The 19,467-nt window shown below is 43.5% G+C and overlaps 1 long non-coding RNA gene across 1 annotated transcript; it reads left to right on the top strand.

Moving 5' to 3' along the window:
• The first annotated feature begins 7,938 nt into the window (after positions 1-7,938).
• Positions 7,939-19,111, top strand: LOC307199929. The gene is made up of 3 exons (XR_013832268.1): positions 7,939-8,097; positions 13,171-13,244; positions 18,550-19,111. It is a non-coding gene; the product is annotated as an uncharacterized lncRNA (long non-coding RNA).
• The last annotated feature ends 356 nt before the right edge of the window (positions 19,112-19,467 follow it).

The following is a 19,467-nucleotide window of genomic DNA, read 5'->3' as shown; positions in this document are numbered from 1 at the left end:
TTTCAGATACTCTACAAACTTTCCCCAGTCTTCGATGAACCTTTGGTCTCGGGCATATCTGATTTTCCCAGTTAATTTGTCCAGTTCCGCATAGTCTGTAAATTTCAATCTCCATTTTTCTATTGTCGGTAATTCCTCTTGTTTCCATTTTTGAGCAAATAAAGTCCTTGCCGCTGTAACTGCATACTGAAAGAGTTTACAGTCTTTTCTTCTTATTTCTTTTCCTGTAATTCCTAAAAGAAAGGCTTCTGGCTTCTTCACAAAAGTAAATTTTAACATCTTTTTCAATTCATTATAAATGGCATCCCAGAAACCTTTCACCTTCTTACATTCCCACCACATATGGTAAAATGTTCCTTCTTTTTCTTTACATTTCCAACACTTATTACATGTCTTATACATTTTTGCTAATTTTACCGGTGTGATATACCATCTGTAAAACATTTTCATAACATTTTCCTTCAACGCAGTACATGCAGTAAATTTCAGATTTTCTTTCCACAATTTTCCCCAATCGTCAAATTGTATATTATAACCGAAGTCTTTGGCCCATTGTATAATTACCGATTTAACCTCTTCACCTTTCATGTTCCACTCCAACAGTATTTTATACATTTTTGAAAGAATTTTACATTCATTATTTATTATATCTACTTGAAACTTTGAATCTTTTTCTTCATACCCACATTCTTTTATGTCTTTTTTAAACATTTCATTAATCTGTAAATATCCAAAAGAACATTCAAAACCTGCAATACTCGCTTCCGGTTTTCAATCGTTTGGGAGCTGAAACGTCCGACTCCCAAGGCGTTTGAGAGCCAAGGTACAACTGTACATTGCATCATCATGTCCCATTGTGCCAGAAGTCATGCTAGCCACATGACCTGGAAAAACTGTCTGCGGACAAACTCCAGCTCCCTCAGCCTGTAAAGAGAGATGAGCGCCACAATCCAGAGTCATCTGCGACTGGACTTAACTGTCAGAGGTCCTCTACCTTTTTATTGTATTTTAATATTGTGGAAACTGCCCAGAGTGGCTGGGGAAACCCAGCCAGATGGACGGGGTATAAATATTAAATTATTATTATTATTATTATTATGCATAAAATACCACTAAACATGCATGCAGTAGTTATGAATGCGAATTCTCCAAAGGAAATTTTGTGGGTATCGCAATCCCTAGTCAAATGCTGCCTACATCAGTCCTGGACTCCACTTGCAATGACTTTTCTTGCAGTGTACAGTTCATAAGTGGTTCTGAAGTGCAATACAGTGACTAACAGACCATGCGATGGAAGGAGAAGGAAATGAAAAGAGCATTGATATAAAGAAGATGCAAATTTGGGAAACTTGTAGCAATCAAGAGAAGTTTCGAAAGCTCACAGTGTTGTTTCCTGTGAAGCCTGAAGCTAAATAAAAAAGCTGCCAAAACCTATTGCGCTCAATACATTCAAGGCCCTTGTTCTTCCTTGCAACTGATATGTGTTGGCTGTTGCAATTATAATCTAATTTGCTTGAAGACTTTCAGCTCAGAATTCCTGATACACAAACTAATTGGCTTATTTGTCTCGGTGAAAGGAGCCACAACTGCAACAATGTGAGACTGCCCTTGAGGTTGAATGACAACAACAACAACAACAACTATAATAATAATTTGCTGCCCATCTGACTGGGTTTCCCCAGCCACTCTGGGTGGCTCCCAACAAAATATTAAAAACATAATACAATATCAACCATTAAAAACCGAACAGAAGTTGCAGCTGGTGCAAAATCATGGCTGAATATGTATTTGAACCCTGATCTCCTAATCTAACACTCCAGCCACTACACAACCCTGGCTTGTACCTGGTGCATGCAATACCCCCATAGATACATGGCACTGCCATGGTGAGTGGCTGCACAATACCCCTTTCTCTAAAACTGTTTTTAGTGCCCCTGAAAGTGAAGTGACTTCAGTCCACTTCTGTTTCCCAAATTCAAACTGTAAGTAACATGTTTGCCACATGGCCTTGTCACAGGTACAATGACTTCAGCCTAACAAACCGCCAGTGTTTTGCTCTGCTGTGTTAATGCAGTGTTAATGCACTTCCTGAGCATTAACATTTCCCAAGTATTGCATTTATCTAGCACATTAATATCCTGCCTGTTACTCCCATTATGTGACTCATCATGGCATCCAAGGTGGCTGCTTTGTGTGCTCCATCATTCATTTCTTGTATGTAGTCTGCCCAATCCTTCTCCAGAAGGCCTCTGTCTAAGGTATGAGGTCTTCCTCCTGGAAAGCTAAATGGAGAGGATTCTGGGATATATTGACATGAACCCACTGAATACAGTGGTACCTCAGGTTAAGAACTTAATTCGTTCTGGAGGTCCGTTCTTAACCTGAAACTGTTCTTAACCTGAGGTACCACTTTAGCTAATGGGACCTCCCGCTGCTGCTGCACCGCCGGAGCACGATTTCTGTTCTCATCCTGAAGCAAAGTTCTTAACCTGAGGTACTATTTCTGGGTTAGCGGGGTCTGTAACCTGAAGCGTATGTAACCTGAAGCGTCTGTAACCTGAGGTACCACTTCCTTCCTATGGGGAAGGAAGGCATGCCTATCTTCCCACCGCCAGACCCCGTAAAAATGCTTTTGTTCACACTAGAAAAGCTGTAAAAAGTTCTTTTCATCTGGCACCTTGCACCACAGGTGTTGCTTCCATGAATCCCTATTCTGCTTCCACATCATGTGCTCAGGCCTCCATTTCTATGGCAACACCTCCTTTGATTCCCCCTGTGAAAGGCAGTTTGCTCTGGCATAAATCAGCCCAGGCAAAGCTCAGTCATTTGGTCGAGTCAGGAGATCCCAATAAGTCTTCATGTCAAGAGCAGCAGCTTATGCCTTTTTAATAGCATTGTTGTGATTTCTTCTTAAGAGAATTCATTCTCGTGGGCTTATCGAGTACAAAATGTGGTATTAGGCATTCAATTTTTCATGGGGATAATTAAAAAAAAAAACCAACCCGAAGAAACCCCACCAACACCAGAGAAGCATCTTCCACATGTGATTAATACTTCAATGGAATACATCAAGAGCCAGCCATGTGTTGGACGTGAGGCATCCATCAGCAGCCAAACATCTGCACTCTATCCATGATGGGTCATTGCTAACATCATGAACAAATCATGGATACTCTAGGCATGGGCAGTGGTTTATAGGCTTTGCTGTAATACACAGTGCATAATGTTAGCTGGGTGTGGGGTGGGTGATGTTCTAACATAAGAATGGTGTACATTAGAGGCTTTTTCTTTCTTTTTTTAACCCATGGAAAAAACTGGGGGACTGTTCAGAAATTGCTTTTCAGGCCATCCATTGTGAAGGCCAAAAAAGTAAGACAAATGTGTGTGGAAGTTAATAGAAAATAGACAGAGGGGACCATCACACACTGAAACTGAGAAACTGAAATCCAACAGAGGGTTGTGCTGGCTTTAATATTCCAGTCCTCTCAGGCTTCCATATAAAATGCCACCAGTGTTGATAAAGTAATATTGTTGATAGCTTTTTTTTGAAATGGCCACACTTCTGGTTTCAGCAGCGGGAAGAGTATTGAGAAGTGATGTGCAGTTATGTGCTCCCATTTCAACGACAGGCTTCTTTGCTCTCTGACTTCTGCTTCAACCTATCAAGTCCCAAAAGCAGAGTTTGGGTCTTCCTGCCCGTGCTCCTGTGTGAGTCATGTGATCTGCACAAGATCATGGAGCCCCAAAGACATGCTTTTTCAGGGCTGTGTTCATACGGCACCCAAAAATGCATATTTTTGGAACACAGCGCAACATCACGGCCCTGATAAAAGCACTTTTTTGAGGGGGGCGAGATCTTGGCACGAAATCAAACGAGCTCACAGCTCAGTTGGTTTTGTTGACAATTTAGGAGAAATTGGCAGAAGAGAGCTCTAGAATGGCTTTATTCCATTCTGGGGATAGAGCCAGTATTTACTGAGCTTCGAGGTACATTGCAAAGCCCGTCTATCCTCTTGGACAGAGTGGTTTTCATTTTGCAACATTTCACCCACCGTCCACTTGGCTCGACGAGTGTTTTTATACAATTGCTGACATTGTGTCATCTCGGATTTATTTTATGATGTATTTTAAAATGCAGATTGTACATGTAGCATTCTGATTGCGGTCGCTGCCCCTTTGAATAAGCGCACCAGGATCTGGAAACCAGCGTTTTGGGACACCGGTTTTCAGTGACTCATGCTTTCACCTTGCTCTGCCCTTGGAGAACGGATGCTAACTTATTCCATCCTATTGGGTGTAGTTTTACCCATGCCTTGGCTGAAAGGAAACGAGATATTCCCTATCAGTATCAACTAGTCAGGATCACTTTGTGGAAGTTTCGTTGAAGGGCAGATCCTTTATGGGGCTATGAATGGCTTTGTAAATTGCCTTCAGAAGTAACACAGAATGTTTCAGTCATCTCTAAAAGAACTGTTTACGGTTGCATATGGCAGTTATTATTTGGAATAATAAACCCTTGGAGAATCTGAACATTCATGGGCCAACAGATGGGTCAACCTGCTTAGCAATTTAACAAAGTAATTTATTTCAATCACTAGGACAGGGTGCAGGAAGATTGCTAATTCGTTTCCAAACACGCAGCAAAACATCGCTGCCTCTGTGACTCCAGCAGCTATTATGGAAATGCACACCTGTTCAGTTGGGTTTGGGACAGTTCGCTCTTGGCGTGGCTCTCTCTGTTTTCTGAAGTTATACAGCAAACGGCCTCTGATTGTTTTCACCCAGGCTTATTTGCAGATTCCGCTCGAGGTGAGCTAACCCAATGGCAGCCGGTTATGCTTATATATACATATATATATAGTTGAGTAAAGTCACCTGGGTTGTGCCGCATGGTCCAAAAAATCTGAGCAGGAAGCAGTAGTGATTCTGATAAAAGTAGTGGGTTTGAAGAAGCTATCGGCAATTCATTCCCCCTTTGAAATAGCTCCAGCATTGTCAGCTGGAGAGGAAATTGAGGTTGGTTCAGATAGCAGGAAAAATTAAGCCACTAATACAGGAGACTCCCCACTTATGCAGGAGTTATGTTCAGTGGCAGAGTGCATCTTAGCGCCCGGGGCGGGTCAGGCTGTGAGGAGGACGCAGCTGGGCAGGCATGTGCCAGGAAGGGCCTAGGGTTTGCCAATCAGAAGGTCAGCGGTTTGAATCCCTGCAATGGGGTGAGCTCCCGTTGCTTGGTCCCACCTCCTGCCAACCTAGCAGTTTGAAAGCACGTCAAAGTGCAAGTAGATAAATAGGTACTGCTCCGGCGGGAAGGTAAACAGCGTTTCCATGCACTGCTCTGGTTTGCCAGAAGCAGCTTAGTCATGCTGGCCACATGACCCGGAAGCTGTACGCCGGTTCCCTCGGCCAGTAAAGCAAGATGAGTGCCGCAACCCCAGAGTTGTCCGTGACTGGACCTAACGGTCAGAGGTCCCTTTACCTTTACCTTTTACAAGTTCTTTGAATTGTGCTTGGATATGGACTGGAAGCCAATGGAGCTCTTTAAGTACTGGCAAGATGTGACCCCCAAACTCAGCCCAAGTTGGCTCCATGGTTTTACAGCTCTCCTCTGCCACCCTTCTCCCAGCATAGGTTCTCACCATTCTCCATCATGAGATTTTCTGACTTTTTGGCAATGGTGGCAGCAGAAGCAGGAAGGTCAATATATAGCACCTCCTTCCGAACCAAAGTATCTGAAAACCCTCACTGAAGGGGTCTTTTCCTGTTAAGATTTTAAGATTACAATGGCCTGTCATGTTCTAAAAATAAAGGAACCACACCCTTTCTTCCATCATGATTGTCTTTATTCTTATGCAAATAAAACCAACCATTTTATGCTGTGATTTTATTAGCAGAGTGCATACATCAGGGTTTCCCAAACTTGGGTCTCTGTCTGTTGTTGGACTACAACTTCCATCATCCCTAACTAGCAGGACCAGAGGCCAGAGATGATGGGATTTGTAGTCCAAAAACAGCTGGAGACCCAGGTTTGGGAAACACAGCATTCTCACTATGTAAACTTTGTGTCATCGTTGTCTTCTTCTTCTTCTTCTTCTTCTTCTTCTTCTTCTTCTTCTTCTTCTTCTTCTTCTTCTTCTTCGTCTTCTTCTTCTCCTCCTCCTCCTCCTCCTCCTCCTCCTCCTCCTCCTCCTCCTTCTCCTCCTTCTCCATCATTTATTAGTCACCCAACACATAAGGAGTCTCTCAACGACTTACAAAATTTTGAAAGCATAAAACAAGACACCATGGTGGTGAAAAGATATTAAGAATGGTGTTGGGTGGACCTCACTGGAGAGAGTATTCCAGGTGTGGAGCCACAACTGAAAAGGCTCTCTTTCTTGCTGCAAGCCTCTAAACCAGGTATAGGCAAACTCCAGCCCTCTACGTGTCTGGGACTACAATTCTCATCATCCCTAGCTAACAAGACCAGTGGTCAGGGATGATGGGAATTGTAGTCCCAAACATCTGGAAGGCCAGAGTTTGCCTATGCCTTTTCTAAACCTCTCTCAAAGCGGGCAGCCAAAAGAGGGACTCAGATGAAGATCAAGAGGTTCTGGCAGGTCCACAGGTTCACAAAGAAGGAAACTGCCTTATACTGCCTCAGGTCTACTGGTTCATCTAGCTTACATTGACCTGTAGCAGTTCTTCAGACAGGGAGTCTCTCCCAGCCATAGCTGGAGATGTCTGATATTGAACCTGGGACCTTCTGCATGGAAGACAAATGCTCTACCACTGAGCTATGGCATGTCCTAGGTAAATTCAATGGGACTTTAGTAAGCAGCCCCCCCCCCCCAGATTGCAGCCAGAATGACAGTTCTTTCTGTCCCTCAGTGGCCTTCCTAGTTCTGCACCACCTACTTCTGAACACGAATCTGATTTACGGCTCGCAGCTTCAGTCTGATCACAATTTAAAATATATATATTTCAGGCTAGAAAGGTTCCAGATGGTTAGCAAAATATTGGAATACTTCTCCTCACCACCCACCCACAAAGGAGAATTATCCATATGCCAGTAAAAGCTCATTTTCTTACCAGATTACTTTTCAGCTTGAGGTGTGAAAGGCTAACAGGATGATGCAATATGACATCTTGAAATAATTTTTTCTTTAACAGTTGATTCTTTTCTTTTGCTCTGCTCTAAAATGCAACTACATTTTTTAAAAAGCTACCTGAGATCTCCTCCTGCGTTTTACCACTAAACAACTAGAAAAAAGTGATTCCTTGAAACATAAACACATGGCAGGGCCTCTTCTGTGGTGGTCACACTCTGTCTACCCCAGAGATTATCTTCTTCTTTATTTGACCAGCAACTGAAAACATTTCATTTTTTAAAAAGGCATTTGATTCTTTTGCTGTTCAACATATTGATTAATAACAAGATGAAAGATAAAAAATTATTAAAAGATGATCCAAGAAGAACTCCCTTAAGAGAATCAAGTCTTTTTGTCTTAAGACAGTCTTTAAAATAATCTTGCCCCATTTTTTTTTTTTTATAATTCCAGTAGCACCTTAAAGAGTAACTAAGTATAAGCCTTCTAGGTATGAGCTTTCATCTTCAGATACTATGAAGCAGAGGTCGCTACAATTAGCAATATTGGTCATCTATCCCTTTAAAAATCCATTGCCTTTGCCTGTGGAACCAACTGCCATCATTAACAGTCATCAACAGTTGTAAGGTTGTAGCGGCCTCTGCTTCAGAGTATCTGACGAAGTGTGTATACACACAAAAGCTCATACCTAGAAAGCTTATACTTTATAAAAAAAGGGAAATATTCTTTTAAAGTCTGTCTTAAGACAAAAAGACTTGATTCTCTTAAGGGAGTTCTTTTTGGATCATCTTTTAATAATTTTTTATCTTTCATCTTGTTATTAATTATGACTATGACAGACCAACACGGCTACCTACTTGAATCTGCAACATATTGATTGTTAGTGCTGTTCTTTGTAATCTTGTATTCTGCTGTGGTTTTTAATTAGGACATTTGTGTTTCAGTGGTTGGATCACTGTGTATCAGGTGCATAAGCCATCTTTGCCTTTTGAGTATCGAAAGGAGCGAGGTTGGTAATTTTATAAATAACTAAATAAATCAATAGCTGTGAAATTATAACACCAAAAGGGTGGGGGAGATTGAGGAAAAATGCACAGAGAAGTGAGTTTGTCTTCTTAGACAACCCCCCCCCTTTACCTATTACAGTGGTACCTCAGGTTACATACGCTTCTGGTTACAGGCTCCGCTAACCCAGAAATAGTGCTTCAGGTTAAGAACTTTGCTTCAGGATGAGAACAGAAATCGTGCTCTGGCAGCGCGGCAGCAGCAGGAGGCCCCATTAGCTAAAGTGGTGCTTCAGGTTAAGAACAGTTTCAGGTTAAGAACGGACCTCCAGAACGAATTAAGTACTTAACCCAAGGTACCACTGTATAGACATTCACAGTTCTTTTGACCACATATGCTAAGATTTCTCAGTGAAGGAATGGAACCATTTTCTCTTATTCAAGCCACTTTTTAAAATCCAGATGTTGAAAATGCTTTCCTGCCACATGTCCAAAAAAGAACCTGCCAGGCAAGAAGGCGGCAGGAAAATGAGACATGTCCTCCTGAAAATAATCAAACATGCATGACATTTTGGTTAATCCATATTACCAAAACGTGCATGCCTGTTTTGGTAATGTGAATTAAGGATGGAAGCTGTGATTTGTTGGGTCATCATAGACGTGTATCACTTTGCTTTTTTACTTTTCCTAACTTTCACAGTTGTTTTCAAAAATAGTAAGCGTTGAAAATCCCAGAACAAATGAAAATGAAAGCGACAACTGCATTCTTATCCAACTTTGCAGTAGTTGCTGGCAAGTGGGGAGAACACTTCTGTAACCATGACTTGCTTGAGGACTTCCTATTCGCGCTGCACTAAATCAAGCAGGTCTTTTCTTTAGATTCTTAAAATAGAATAGCCTAACAAATCAGAGAACTTGCTAGAGTTTAAGTGTTCTTTGGTGTTAAGGGAAGGTAAAGGTAAAGGACCAGTTAAGTCTAGTCAAAGGCGACTATGGGGTTGCAGCGCTCATCTCGCTTTCAGACCAAGGGAGCCGGCGTTTGTCCACAGACAGCTTTCTGGGTCATGTGGCCACCATGACTAAACTGCTTCTGGCACAACGGAAGCCAGAGTGCACGGAAACACCGTTTACCTTCCCACCACAGTGGTACCTATTTATCTACTTGCACTGGTGTGCTTTTGAACTGCTAGGTTGGCAGGAGCTGGGACAGAGCAATGGGAGCTCACTCCATTGTGGGGATTTAAATCGTTGACCTTCTGATCAGCAAGCCCAAGAGGCTCAGTGGTTTGGACCACAGCACCACCCGTGTATTGGAGAGAGGCCATCATATACATTTGCCAATATAGGACACAATAAGAAAATAGAGTATTTTACTCTTTCGGTCTGTTCGCCTTCGGTCCATTTTTCACAGTCTTCCATTTCTGACATAGCTCAGGTTCATTTGAAGAGAAATACGACTTGAGGTGGAGGTTTGGATAATATCTCCTCAGGTTCTGGGGCTAAAATGAAATGATCAGCAATGTTGTAAGAGCCATGTAGTTATACAGAGAACTCTCTATAAAAAATACATCACCTGCAGAAACAAAGAAAATAATATATGAGAGTTCTGCGTTGATAAAAGAGGCTTGTTGCTGCAAACCCTGCCTTTTTGACATCTCGTCCCTTTATATTTATCGATTTCGTGCTGTCTTGCTGCCCAATTTCCCTGAGATTTCCATTTGTTAACAGCAGAAACTGTATCACTTCCCTCTGAGTTTCTGCAGTATTTTTCTTAGTTTCATTTGGTTAGGCCAGCGTGAGCAGATTATCATGTGGATTTGTCACAATTTATGGCTACAGGATTTTATGGGCTTTGTTCAACAGAGCCTATGGCAGGGACAGGTTGCGGAAGCAAATCTGTTTTCTTTGTCAAATGTTCTTCACCTGAAAGGCTTGGTCTGATCAGACTCCCCAGGGGGTTCATGCCCCTAGCTTTCCTTTTGCTGAATCTGGCAGTGCATTGGTTCATTCAGTGATTGGCAGCTCTGTCACTTTGCCATACATATTTGATTTTCCTTCACAACTGATTTCTCATTATTTGAGGGTTTTTTAAAAAATAATATATATATATTTAAAGCAGACCTATATGACAAACATTTAGTACTGAAGGAATTTTGAACATCCCTTCCTGCTTTGACGCTGATAGAATAAGGAAACATGAGAAAAGAATAATTGCATGTATAAGTTATTGGATATCATGTTGTTGTTGTTGTTGTTTACAAAGCTATGCCCACAGGTCTCAGGATGGTTCACAATATAAAATCACAAAAGAAAACACAAAATACATAATAAAAACAAAAACAAGAATGACCCAATAATTTGCCCCTCCCCAACAAATTCTAAACAGGCATTGGATGTCATTATTATTATTATTATTATTATTATTATTATTATTATTATTATTATATCAGGGTGGTTCACAGAATAAAATCAAGATATAAAACCACAAAATACCCAATAAATATAAAAACAGCAACCCAATCCCCCCCCAAAAAAAACACACACATTTTAAAAGGGCATAGGATGTAAATCGGATCAACCAAAGTCCTGGTTAAAAAAGGAACTTTTTGCCTGACACCTAAAAGTGTATAATGAAGGCACCAGATGCACTTCCCTGGGGAAAGCATTCCACAGATGGGGGGCCACTGCATTTTGCCACCCTCTGGACCTCTTGAGGAGGCGGCACATGACGGAGGGCCTCAGAAGATGATCTCAGGGTCTGGGTAGGTTCATATGGAAAGAGCAGTGCTTGAGGCATCGCGGTCCTGAGCCGTTTAAGGCTCTATAGGTCAGGCATAGGCAAACTCTGCCCTCCAGATATTTTGGGACTATAGTTCCCATCATCCCTGAACACTGGTCCTGTTCGCTAGGGATCATGGGAGTTGTAGTCCCAAAACATCTGGAGGGCGGAGTTTGCCTGTGCCTGCTATAGGTCAAAACCAGCACTTTGAATTGGGACCGGAAACTAATTGGTAGACCAGGATCTGGGTAACATGCTCAAACCCTCTTGCTCCAGAAGCAACCTGGTTGCTGAATTCTGCACCAGCTGAAGATTCTGAACTGTCTTCAGAGGCAGCCCCTAGCAACACCTCCCCACCGCATTGCACCCTGCCAACCACTGCTGCCCTCATTACTCTCCACTTCCCTCCTGTCCCTCTGCTAAAAGTCTGTTTTAGCCAATGGGGGGGGGGGGAGAAAAGGATGGCGTGACCATCAGCTAAAATGGAAGTGGTGTCATGGCTATGGAGCATGAAAGTGTAGCAGTGAGGAGCTAAAACTGGGCCCTCATCAGCTGCCCATCCATGCTGGTCAGCGCAACAAACACTGCTCAATTGCTAGGCATTGTGTTTCTTTTCATGTTAAAGATGAAAATATTCCTGTCTTCATTTCGGTGGAAGGAGACCAACAATCTCTCTCTCTCTCTCTCTCTCTCTCTCTCTCTTTCTTTCTCTCTCTGTCTCTTGAGAAGTACAGGCACAGAATAGGAAAAAAAAGAAGAATTTCCACATCTTCACATCTTAGAAACATGCATTGACTTCATCTCATCAATGTAGACCCATCTCAGTTCCCAAAACATAAAACTAAGTGAGATTATTTAGTGTTCATTATGTCCAATCCCTGAGCCTAATCCAACGGCTAGTCGACGTTGACGGCCATTGTGTGTCGTTCAAGTGTGGTGATCTGGGTTCCTTCATTTTTCCTCCAGACACATGCTGCTAAATTAACTGCCACTTGCTATATCTGGAAGAGCAGACATAAGCCATTGCTGTGACCACTGAACTCTTTTCAGACCGCTGGGGAAAACCTTGCCCCTTTTTGCTTCCCTCTGCTGCCAGAGTATTTACAAGGAGGCAGAAGGAAATACAACAGGAGCCACGGTGACAAAAATAAGGCATTAAATATCCTTTTCCTGTTTGGGTAACGTTGACAAGCAAGATTTCGCAGATAACACAGTCCTGGTAACGGTGTTAAAGACCGTAGAGCGGGAATGACGGGTACACAAGCTTCCTGAAAAGTAGCTGTAACCCTTAAGCACAATTTCCAGAGGGGTTGCTGCCTTAAGTCTGCTGCAGCAAAAACAACAAAACATCACCTGGGACCTTAAGGCACGTTTATTGTGGCATAAACTTTTGTAGACTTTAGTCCATGAAAGCTTATGCCATAATAAATTTGGTAGGCTTTTAAAGAGCCACAAAATGCTCATTTGTTGTGGTGGTGGTGGTTGTTTTTAACACTCAATTTCTTCTGGAGCTGTAATGAATTTATTCATACAGCTTTTTGCTTTTGCTGAAGGGAACTTCATGACATCACATGGGGGGGTGAACATCATCAATACTTAACATTAAAAGTAAAGGTACCCCTGCCCATACGGGCCAGTCGTGACCGACTCTAGGGTTGCGCGCTCATCTCGCTCAAGAGGCCGGGAGCCAGCGCCGTCCGAAGACACTTCCGGGTCATGTGGCCAGAGTGACGAAGCTGCTCTGGCGAGCCAGCACCAGTGCCGCACACGGAAACGCCGTTTACCTTCCTGCTATAAAGCGGTACCTATTTATCTACTTGCACTTAGGGGTGCTTTCGAACTGCTAGGTGGGCAGGAGCTGGGACCGAATGATGGGAGCTCACCCTGCCGTGGGGATTCGAACTGCCGACCTTATGATCAGCAAGTCCTAGGCATTGAGGTTTTACCCACAGCGCCACCCTATACTTAACATTACAAGTCTTCAAAATGCTTTCTGTGCTCTGTCTGCTTCAGGCTTCTCCAACCTAGTGCCCTCCCGATGTCTTGAACTACCTTAGGGATAAAGGAGAAAACTGATTCCGTTCGCATTTAAAGCTGAACCTATCAAATGTACACTTAATTTTAAACAGCATGGGATCCAAAACAAAACATGCACTTATCTGAATTTCGTGATGCAGCTCTTCAACCAAACAATGCATTTCTTAGGGGAAAGTGTGCATTAAAATTAATATTTTTGTGAAAACAACATACATATGCTGTATTTTAACAATGATTGCATTGCGATTATCATTAATATTAGGATAATTTGCATGAAAATGCTGATGGATTTTCACAAGGACTTTTCCTCACAAGCTGATGTAGAAATATGGAATGGTAAGATTGGAAAAATCATAAATAAGAGAGTAACTGACATTGACATCCCCCCATCTCTATCTGGAGCTGAAGGAACCTGGAAATCCCATAATATCTGGAGGGCCCTGGGTTCTGTGTACTTGTTGGTGGGTCGAGCAGCTGCAAACTTAAGCAAAGTCACTTGGAAGCAAGCCCCAGTTGAACGATCAAGTGGAAACTTCTGAGCAAGCATATTTCAAGTTAGCTCTACAAGAGCCTAAATCTGGGCCTAGCCAGATGAGATGTTGACTGCGTGGATGCATTTGCCTTAATGGGGCAAATGGTAGCATTGCTAGGTGTGAGATTTCAATCAGGAAAAGGGCACTGGAGGAGAGGATTATCGCCTCCCCATCTCTGAACACAGTTCTGGCCCCGCATTCACAGCTGCTAGTTGTTAAGATATAAAGAGACAGGAGGCAATCCAGTTATGGATTTCTGTCATCTTGTCTAGTTTGGCCTCAGGCCAGCGTACTTTCTTGAAAGCGCTGTGAAACTCAGGCCCAAGTGGCTTGGCTGCAACCTTATATGCTGGCAATGGATCTTGCACCTATTCTAAACTTGGGTCTTCCTAATGAGCCCAGGTCATTAGTAGCCATTCCAGAGATTATGTGCTACTGAAATAGTGCAAGAGTTCTATCTAAGGAGCATCTAGTTGTTAGATGCTCTACCCATGCTTTGAAAATGAGCGTATTGCTATCTGCATTCCAAAAGCATTTTACAGTACTCTGCTTTCATAATGTTTCCTTACCTGATGATTTCTGCATTTTATGTGATCTTTCACATATAGCAACTTTTGGAAAACCAGCAGAAGTTTAGCCCTCATTTCCATGTTATTTGCTTCCAGAAAAAATAGGCTTGCAACCCTGCTAACCCTGTAAATTGCAGGAGTTTTGCATTGCAATTTCAACATTAGGAACTTTGGGGCAGTACTCCGGCATGCGATTCTTTCCTGCCATTTAAAATTTAGCAGAACATAGTGGTATAGCAATTAGAAAGCTACAATTCCATAACTCAAAAGATAATGTGGTGTAAAAGGAATGTTAGAATCTGGGATAGAAGTGCTAGTGATATAATCAGGGAAACTAACACAATAATCCCCATGTGTGAATGCAGCCACAGCAGAAGAGCACAAGAGGGGGTTAAGAATAAATATATTCAGTAATAGGGATGGGATTCGGCTGAGTTTTACTCAGAGCAAACTTGTTGATATTAATAAACATAACTTATGTCTGAGTGCAACTTAGGCCCTGTCAGCACTATTCAGTGAAAACAGGATCATACAGCTGTAACCAGTTGTAAAGGTAAAGGTAAAGGGACCCCTGACAATTAGGTCCAGTCATGACCGACTCTGGGGTTGCGGCGTTCATCTCGCTTTATTGGGCGAGGGAGCAGGCGTTTGTCCGCAAACAGCTTCTGGGTCATGTGTCCAGCATGACTAAGCCGCTTCTGGTGAACCAGAGCAGTGCACGGAAACACCATTTACCTTCCCGCCAGAGCGGTACCTATTTATCTACTTGCACTTTGACAGCTTTCGAGCTGCAAGGTTGGCAGGAGCTGGGACTAAGCAACAGGAGCTCACCCCGTCTTGGGGATTCGAACCGCCGACCTTCTGATCGGGAAGTCCTAGGTTCTGTGGTATAACCCACAGCGCCACCCTCGTCCTGTAACCAGTTGTAGCTTCCCCTAAAGACGTTTGGGAAGTGAAGTTTGTTAAGGGCACTGAGAGTTATTAGGCAACCCCTAAGTTATTATTCCAGAGTGGTTTATCAACCAATCCCTCTTCCTGGAGAACTCTGGGAATTGTAGCTCTGAGAGGAGTCTTCTAACGACATTCTGCACCCTCAACAAATTACTCTTCCCGGAATTCTTTGGGGGAAGTCATGAAGGTTTAAAGTGTTATGATACTGCTTTAAATGTATAATGCAGATGTGGCTTCAGTTCAATACCACCCAACCTGAATTTCAGCTGAGAACACAATCCAGCCAAACCGAAACTTTACAATGGGGGAGTTAAACATTTGCTCAGCTCCTTGCCATTGAAGCAAACTGGATATTTCTGAGTTATTCAGACATGCTTCAGTTTTAATAGCAAACATTTACCCCCTTGGCCAAAGGGGAGTGTGCCTTTGCCACAGGACTGTCATATTGTACCAGCTAATATTGCAAGCTGGTGAGCTACAGCTTGCTAGAGCATTAGCCTCAACCACCCCTAGGGCATTTACCATCTGTTCCCTGGAGGAGATGACAGTTTTATAATCTGCATTACCAGAAATTGAAAATGATATTAGAATACAAAATGATATATCTAGGCTACTCAAAAGTGCCTTTTTGGGGGTGGAGGGGAGGGACAATTAAACCTTTGTTTCCATAAGCATAGATCTATGCATCCAATAAAGAGCAGCAATCATGAGGCATTTTGTTTACTGACACATCTGAGCTTTCAAGATAAAGTGTTTCCAGCAATAAATCTCAAATCTGTGTCCATCCTTTTTTGCCTCTTGGGCTGCTCATAGCATTCCTGCCAAAGCAAGCAAAAGCAGGTCAGAGGAGACTCTAGTCTAGTTGATGGAACCCAAAACGCAACTCTACACTTAAGCCTCTGTCCATAGGCAAGTCACTGGTGGCTGCGTATATATAATCAACTCTCCAGAGTCACATGAGAGCTTCCCCCTTCACCCCTGCAGTGACACTAGCTCCAATCTTGCATTAGCTCAATAATGGGAATAAAGATGAACTTGCTTTGGGAGTGAGTGGGGGGGGGGGTAGTCGTGCTCTTTCTCTGTGTGTATACAGCTTTAAGACTGTTGACTCTATAAAATGGATGGGGAACCCAATGGCCTTCTGGAAGTAGTTGGACTCCAACTCCCATCAGCCCCACTCTGCAAGGCCAATGGTCAAGGATGATGGGATTTGTATCCTGACAACATCTAGAAGGCCACAGATTCTCCACTTGTCTCCTGTTAAAGAAAGAAGACAGAAGATGTGCATATTAACAGGGAGGGATGGAGCACTATGCAAGGGGGAAAAAAGGGATTTTATATATAATCCATTTTATATACAACCTTACCCATCCCTGACCTTTTGTATGTAACATTATAAAGTGGGGAAATAATCAAAGGCTGGGACTAATCAGAGTTGTAGTCCATAGCATCTGCAAGGCCCTGGATTCCCTATTCCTGCTTCAATCTCTAAAGAACACCAGGAGGACCAAAGGTTCCCCTTCCCTGTGTTGGAATATCAACAATTTCACATCTGAGTTCTTTAAGAGCTCTTAAAGACATGCTACCCAGAATCAGCAACTTTTTAATTTTAAATAGCCGGCAGCTTATCTTAGGGAGGAATCCGCGAAGCTCCAAGTGAGAAGAGATTTTGCGAGGCGAGTTCCCACCCCCCACCAGGGTAAATAAAGACACGAGACACCATAATTTAAGGTTAATTGGGCGAATTAGGCCACAACTTTATTGAATTCAGGAATGAGAGGCATTGGCTTAGGCATTGGTCCTAACGACTATCCGGCTCCAGCCCATTTGCTGGAGACACGGGGAAGGGATAACCTTATATCGGGGGAGTCTCCTGCCGAGGCACATCGACTAGGAGCTCCCCCGGGTCACCGCTCTGGGGCGTGCCTTTGGCCCTCACCTCCATAGGCTTCGGACAGGGCCACGCCCCCCGGAGTCCTTTAACGGACCACCCTTTGCTCACTGGGGGGAGGTGATGGCGTTCCTCCCCCCCCCCACATCCTCTTAACCCCTTCTTACCAATGCCTACCACCAATGCCGAAAAGTTGTGACGAGTTGCTACGAGGTAGGCGAAAAACCAAAAGGCCAGAAATCGCCAATTGGGAAAAATTCCTACCATGCCCCTTGCGGCGACAGACCGAAGTCCATAGCAAAGTCAAAGATGAGCTGGCGAAAAGAGGGCGAGCCCCCTCCGCGCCGGCCCTAAATAGGGGAGGCCATGCCCCCCAGCCAGCCAGCTGATTGGCTGGCTGGGGGGGGGGCAGACCCGACCGGGATTCCCCTGCTCTCGCGGGGGCTGGGACCACCTCCTGGGGCAGGCCGGAAGTGGCTTTCTGGCCTTGTTCCTGGTCCCACAGGAGGGCCACCAACCTAGATGGCTTTGAAAGAGGTTTAAATAAATTCATGGAGGAGAGGGCTCTGCTCAGTCTCCACAGCAACGCTTCTGAATACCAGTTGCTGGAAAACACAGGAGGAGAGAGGGCTCTTGTGCTCGTATCCTTCTTGTGGGTTTCCCACAGAAATCGGGATGGCCACTGTGAAAACAGGATGCTAGACTAGACTCCTGGCCTGATGCAGCAGGCTCTTCTTATGTTCTTAATGCTGTTTTGCCTTAAAGGTAAAGGGACCCCTGACCATTAGGTCCAGGCGCGGATGACTCTGGGGTTGTGGCGCTCATCTCGCTTTATTGGCCGAGGGAGCCGGCGTACAGCTTCCGGGTCATGTGGCCAGCATGACTAAGCCACTTCTGGTGAACCAGAGCAGCACACGGAAACACCGTTTATCTTCTCGCTGGAGCGGTACCTATTCATCTACTTGCACTTTGACGTGCTTTCGAACTGCTAGATTGGCAGGAGCTGGGACCGAGCAACAGGAGCTCACCCTGTTGCGAGGATTCGAACCGCCGACCTTCTGATCAGCAAGTCCTAGGCTCTGTGGTTTAACCCACAGCGCTACCTGTGTCCCTTGTTTTGCCTTAGGAATGTGATAAACATCACATTTCAGAAATCAGACTTTGTTCATATTGAAACATGGATTTTGAGATGGTGGATATTCACTCGCAGGTCTGAAACTTAAGTATTTGGACAAGATTTTGTTTTGTTTCCCTCAAATTCTGATATTTGGGGACTTAGAATTGTTCAAAGGGTGTTCCTTTCAGCTGCATGCTGTGTTGAGGAGGTTTCAAGCTTTCCGAGAGAAGGGTATGATTTAAGTCGATGATGACAGTTATTTAGATTTACAGTGTCTGAAAGCTGATAAAGAGAACAGGAAAATAAACAGATTGCCAGTGGTATTAACTAGACATGCCAAAGGTTATAGGCACGTATTAGATGACATTGAGGAGTGGAATAATAAAATTTCCCCCACCTGGTGAACAAAACTTCAATAACTCATAGTCAATAATATCCAATGAGACTGTGCAAGACCTAATAACTTATGAATCTCACCCTTAGCAGCTGTGATAAATTCGTTACTTCATTCCCCAATGCCACATACTCCATAGGCGGCTAAACACTTCAGCACTTCAGACCACATCCTTTCTGATTTCAGGATTTTCCCAACAGAGGAGGCATTAAAAAACCCGAAGCCTTGGATAAAAGGGAGAACTCTGGGACCTATAGAGCTTTTCTATTTTTTAAATCTAGCTGCCTGTGGTTGAAAACCTGGAAGACAATGTAGCCTTTTATATCATGCTGTTTCTGGAATCCTCGTTGAGTGGGCTTTAGACAGGCTCCTACAGTTTGGAAAGACCCCTGCCTCCTTCACAGTGCGTGCCTCTTTCTCCCTTAAGCATGCTCTCCGGACAAGCAAAAGCTCTTTTAAAAAACATCTCCCCCCCCCCCATTGGTAATTATGCTGTGCAGCCCTGCTTCCTCCACCCTTCTGTTTAAAGTGCTTCATTAAAGTTCTGTACATGTTTTGTAAATCTAGTGTACCTCCAAAGCTGACTCGCAGCCAAAAACACCCGCAAAACATCCTCTCTATATACAAAGCGAGACCAACCTGGAATAATTTGTTGCTTGTTATTTCTGAGACATGTTTACATCTTCCTCGTTGTTGTTTTTTTCATTGCCTGTTTTGGAAGATGCCTTTAGAAGATCCCTCACATATTTATGCCTGCAGAAAATAAAATAAAACCTGTTTAATATAATTGTGACCTGTTTGGGCTTAAAGTAAACATTAGTGTTTGATGAAAAGCTCAGTCCTTCTCTCCCCTGGTAGCTGTCTGCTCTGGAGCAGCCTTCACATGTAGAAAGTGGTGTTATTTCAACAAAGCCAGAACCCTCCTCCACCTCCTCCTCTCTCTTTTTTTGCTTGTAAATATTAGTACATCTTGCAAGCGGGGCTAAGGGCTGCCAGGCATCCTGTCATTTAAACAGAGTTAGGACTGATTGACGCCAAGTTTCTGTCAAAGATCTGAAAGGCAGTGCATTAACTCAGGAGCATGGCGTAGACATGCCTCCCTTT

The sequence above is a fragment of the Podarcis cretensis genome (assembly GCF_951804945.1).
Source record: "Podarcis cretensis genome assembly, chromosome: 12".
In the NCBI taxonomy this organism is placed as follows: Eukaryota; Metazoa; Chordata; class Lepidosauria; order Squamata; family Lacertidae; genus Podarcis; species Podarcis cretensis.
The sequence above is the reverse complement of the archived record's forward strand: the minus strand, read 5'-3'. Positions and strand labels throughout refer to the sequence as shown.